Here is a 6,020-nt window from a genome sequence, read left to right as displayed (position 1 = left end):
GAATTGGAAGGAGACACATTTGGGGAAGAAAGCTTTGATTTGTAAGACTTGAATTACAGTCTTCAACATTAGCTCTCCTTGTAGGCATGGGTATTTCAACTTTACTAAAACACTATACTAGGATTTTTACCATGCCATTTTGATACACTGGCTTGTTGACTCCTGTAAACCTTTACTTTCAGTAGGACTTATAAAGGACCTGGAATGAATCTAGCGGCCCTGCCTAAAATAAGGACTTCACCCACCAAATCACTGCTCAATAAAATCTGACATAAAGAGTGATGCTGCAAAAAGGACTTTTCAGAAAGGTCAAAGTCACAGATCAGGTGACACTGCCCATGTGAATTTGCCAATATAACATATCACTGTCTTCTTGCTGGCTGGTTAAAATGAAGAGAGGATCCATAGTTAATGGTGAAGTTGTGTATTACAATTGTTTTCTCTATACTTGCCTTTGTAGTTTTAACTTTATTGGCACTGCTACAGGACCAGCCTGAGTTATCTGGCAGCACTTTACAATCCTCTCCTTCCAAACAAGGATTCATATGACACCACCATTTATGAATCACGATGGAAGCTGGAAAAAAAAATGCCAAATAATGTTTGTGACACTGTTTCTTCCTCTGAATGTGAATAACATAAAGCTCAATATAGATCAGTACACTGACTTTTCTGATTATAATATACCATATTTTTCACTCCATTAGACACACACTTTTTTTCCCCAAAAGTGGGGATAAAATGTCTGTGCATCTTATGGAGCAAATATTGAATCACCGGCCATGATGTGTATTACCTGACCTGTCAACAGTAGTGATAGCGGTTAGAAAAGGAAGTGGTGGGCCCACATGAAACCCCTGGGGATGCTTAAATGTCCCACTTTACTACTGAATCTCAGGGCACCTGGTCAGTATGAAGATAGCAAAGAAAGTTATATCAGTGATTGTGAGCAACTGAGCTTCATATATTCTGACACTAGCAATGACGAGTTCTTGGGGTTCCCAGAAAACTAAAAGAGTACTTGAACCTTGAAGTCTCTCCTCAATTGTTAATGACACTGATGATGGTTCTTAATACCGCTGTTGACTGCTGTTCGTTTTACCTGGTTGAAATACTATTCTGTTATATTTTATTAAATATTTTAGTACACCATTTGGTTCAGATTTTTTTTTTCTTGTTTTCCTCCTCTAAACCTAGGTGCATCTTATAGTGCAAAAAATATGGTAATTAGTGAGATCCCAAACTTTAGGGTAGGCCTGAAGGGGTTTGTATTTGGCTCTGCTACTTTTTACAAACATTATTTAACCCCTCTCCACCTCAGTTTCTTCATCTGTAAAATAGGGATAGAAATAGAATCTCACCACAGGATATCAAGGATGAAGCTAATTCATTTGAAAGTCTTGGCTGACTTTGAGCCAGCACTTATGTTCTCAGAAAAATTAGCGATTATAATGATCTTAATCTTTGGTTGTAGGTTGTATATTGATAGTGCAAAGTTGTTATGTTTCATGCTTTTTGTTGTCAATACAGACTAAAATCTGTCAACATTTCCATCACACATGGTACTCTTCTCTACAACCTTTCCAGCAAGTGCTAAGCACTCCCCTCACATGCCCAAATTCTAGACAAGTTCGCACACTTGTGAATTCACTATCTCCCATTCTTCACCATGCTCACAATGGTTAACCAATAAAATGATTTGTGTTTTACACCCATGAAGCAGACACTAGCACCTCAGTTCTCTGGGTTTGAAGACAGAATAAGAGAAGTAAAAGAAAGCACCATCCACTTGGCTGGCTATTCCCATAGATTCAAAGAATAAAAGGGATTGGGACTGATTGTTAAAGGTGAGCCCAGACAATAAGCTGGTACAGGACAAAGCACTGAGGCCGGGGGCTGGGAGGGTAGGGGGAGAAATGGGGAGTATCTCAAGCCTGTTTTTCTTGTTGAAACTGATAGAAATTATCCTCCAATGCATTTCACTCAAACTACTACTGCCTGAGAAGTTTGAAATTCAAGTTAAAGCAAATCTTTATAAATCTTAATAGCTACTTTTTCTTGAGGGCTGGGCATGCCTCTAATTGCCTTCCCTGCATTTTCTAATTTCAATCTCATTGCAACTGTAAGGTTACAAATTGTTACTTTCTTGCATTCTATAGAGAAGAGAAAGCCCGAGACCCACACATATTACATGACTTGTCGAAAGCCACATAGTTTGAAACAGTACAGCAACATTGAATGAAAGCAGTCTGATACTGCAGCCCATGCTCTAACCCTTAAGTACAGGGTGGGCAAAAGTAGGTTTATGGTTGTAAGAATATGAACCACAGACTTTATATTTGTATTATCACTTATTAATTATTGTGTTTTTTCCACACGAACAACTATAAACCTACTTTTTCCCACCCCTGTATGTTCCCCCTCCCTCACACCAGGGATCTCTAGTAGAAACAAATCTTTGTATAGAATCAATGAGAAAACTAGGTAACAGAGCAAGCCAGTACCTGCAGACTCCTCCCCTGTCAAGTAAATGCAGTGTGGCACGATGAGGGCACGAGGAAGGCACAGGGTGAGCTCAGCATCTGCTGAAGTGGCCATACACTGTGTCTCCCAGATGCAGAAAAGTGGCCACTGCTCCTAATTCCGGCCAAATCTCATCAGTCCCATCAAAACCAATAATACCTGAGTAAGGCAGGTTTGTGATCAAAGATAATCATTTGCTATTTAAATCAGAAGATGCCAACACTGAGAAAGAAATATAACTAAATGGGTTATTCATTTTTGTCAGAGGCTGACACTGAACTTGAGTGGATGAACACACCAGGACAAAGTCTGAGAAAATTTATTCTTTTCAGCCACAAATATCATAGTAATCTCATCCTTAAGCCTGATAGAGTTTTGTCATTTTAGAAGCACTTTCACCTACTGTTCCTCTTTTGATTGTCCCAACAACCTTCAGAAACAGGAAGATGAAGCAGAGGGTTCCAGAAATAAATACCAGAGCTTTCCATAAAGTAAACCAAGTAAGAGAGAAAGTATCAGATTTTAATGCTCTCTCTCCACCAGCTTTTCTTCTGTAACAATTTAAAACAATGTTTAGATTAATAAGTGCTCCATGACATCTGACCATATTTATAGTGCAGGCCACTCATTCATTATTTTCTGCCTACCTTGGGTTTGTCCCAACTGGTATAAAGATAAGTAAGAGATGATTCCCAACCCTCAATTTAAAATACTATCTGCAGGACTGGAGAAGTTTTATAAATGTTGACAGAGCTTAGTTATATTTACACAGAGTTAAAGCTGAATTTAAAGTATATTTTTTCTTTAAAACTGTTCCTTAGACACTTGCTTTCCCTCAGCAGGGGGAACTATATTCTCTATCGGTATCAGAGCCAAATGGAAGAGTTAGAAGAAGCCTTGATAGACAGATGGTTAGTGTTCTGTCCTAGTGGACTTAGGAGCAACAATGGAGCAGGGAGTGGCCAACCTGGAAACCAGTAGACCCGTGGCATAAGGGAAGGGTCAGCAAGGATGCACCTGACACCCAGATGAGGAGGACGGTCTAGAAAGCAATCTTTAGCAGCTCTCTAGGCCAGTTTTAGATTAAACTTGATTCTCTAAGCAGTAGGGAGAGGCCGAAAGTTTCTGGGCAAGGTAAGTGCAGTAAGCAAGAGAAACCTCTGCACCTTAAAGACTGAATCTGGCACGGGATTATAAAAAGGTTCATGCAGAAAGGAGTCTGAAAGAGAAGACCAGGTGAGGTGTGAGTGAAGTGAGAAATCTATGAATAAATTCTTTGCAGAGGAAATAGAGTGAATCACATTATCTCAGCTTCACAGCAGAGACATGTCAGTGCTTCCTTACTAAACACATGAGGACCAAGACAAATCTGATAATAAACCCTAAAAAGGAGCTTGAGGGGGAAGATGGTGGATTCAAGCATTCATCACAGAAAAAAAGCCAATTCTTAACTACAGAAAAGAATATTATTTGCCTAGCATTTTGTTTAAAGATTTAAATTTAATTTCTTTGAATAAATAAAAGTATATACAATCAAGCTCTTGTGAAATTATTTACTAGTTTTCCTTCATGTAATTGGAAAATATTAAATGATATTCTAAAGACAGACTCACAGCAGCATCTGTAAAATAGCAAACTGCCCTGGAATTTTAAACATCCTATTTTTTTAAGTCCTTTTATCTCTTCTAGAATACATTGAGTGAAGTGCCCCTAGAAGCAGGTCCTGTACCCAAGATAGATCTTCACTATTAAAGACTTGATAGCAAGTTTTCTTTCAGAAAAGACAGACATAATAAAAGCCACCACAATAGCCAAAATAAAAGTTGCAAATTCCTTTCTGAGTAAGATTGACTAAGGAATTCACAGTTAGGTGAGAATCACCCAAGAGTTTGACCTGGAGCGAATAAGGTGATTAATACCAGGAAGTTTGGCTTTGAGTACTTACTGAGCTGGGCTAGAACTAGTCACTGCCTCCCATTCATAAGCTTTTGTCTTATTAATCTTTTTAAAAGATGATGTTTAGAAAGCATTCACTTTGACAAAAACAGAAACAAAAACTTAAGCTTCATTGTAGTACTCATTTATCTCATTTTATCATAAAACCAATCAGCATTATTTCTATGGAGCTGTATTTTGAAAAAGTGTAGAATAAAGTTCCCAACACTTAAAGAGTCTTGCATATGCAAGGAGAATATTCAAAGGAAAATACCCACTAAACAGTTGTCTGTTTTAGCACCCAAGTAAGCACAGCCTCAATCAAATAACTCCCACCCCACCTCCCAAATCCCAAATGTGTATTAAAGACAGGTTTCAATAATTCAGTGAGATTCACAAGTTAATTAGACAAAAAAGCTTGATGGGGGGAAAAACAGCTCATTTTTCTCCTTATTTAACTAATAAAAGTTAAGATTTTATGGAAAAGAATGAAAACACCAAATAAGTAACTGTGGTGTAGATTAACAAAAATGCATAAGGATGTTCCAATTTCTATGCCGATATTAATTAGTACCTGTGCCACATGTTCTTGCCTTTGTTTTAATTTAAATGTAAATTCAAATAAATTTTATATTTCATATCCTTTCTATTCCTATTGACAAATAAGATAAGAGAAACATATCAGCAGAAATTAGGTCTTCCCACAAGCCATTAGAAGCATGATACTGCATAAAATTATTATGGGATAAAGATTAAACAGGTAAAACTAAAAAGCCCTAATAAAAATATATTTGGATAAGAACTAGAATATCAGGGGAATGTGAAAATATATATATATATATATATATATATATATATATATATATATATATATATATCCTAACTGAAGCCTAAACTACAACTTCCTATACCTCCTCAGTGACTTTGATCCAATAAGCATTTATTGAACACCAATTTTGCCAGGCAACGTGAGGTGCAGGGAACACAAATATGAAGACAAATCACAATCCATCTTTCAGAGTTTGGTTATTTTCTGGCCACAAGTATTGCTCTCGAGTTATATATTTGCATAAAGCTTATACTGCACTGTCCAATATAGGCACATCTAGTCACAAGTTCCAACTGAAATTTAAATTTGCACTAGTCACATCTCAAGTGATCAATAGCCACATGTGATTAGTCACTACCAATTGTACTGTACACACATGTATCATGACATATGGATATAGAGATACATAGAAATAACATTTGCATCATCACAGAATGTTTTACTGTGTAGACTTGCTCAGACACAAAATAATTGGTCTTCATCACTTACGGGTTGTGTGATTAAGAAAAGTATTTAGTTAACATGTGGGCCTGTTGTTTGGCCATAGGTACAACCAAAACGTCCCTTCAGTAGAAGAAAGGCTGAATGTACTATGGCCTATCCTTTCGATAGAACACTATGAAACAGTTAAGAAAGCAAGTTAGAGCAATATGTACTAGTATAGAAGATCACAGTATAATATTGACAGGAATAAAGCAGGCTGCATTAAGAAGTATCCAATGTAATACCATTT

Source organism: Furipterus horrens, unplaced genomic scaffold (genome assembly GCF_987537825.1).
Source record: "Furipterus horrens unplaced genomic scaffold, mFurHor1.1.pri manual_scaffold_7, whole genome shotgun sequence".
Lineage (NCBI taxonomy): Eukaryota > Metazoa > Chordata > Mammalia > Chiroptera > Furipteridae > Furipterus > Furipterus horrens.
The sequence above is the reverse complement of the archived record's forward strand: the minus strand, read 5'-3'. Positions refer to the sequence as shown.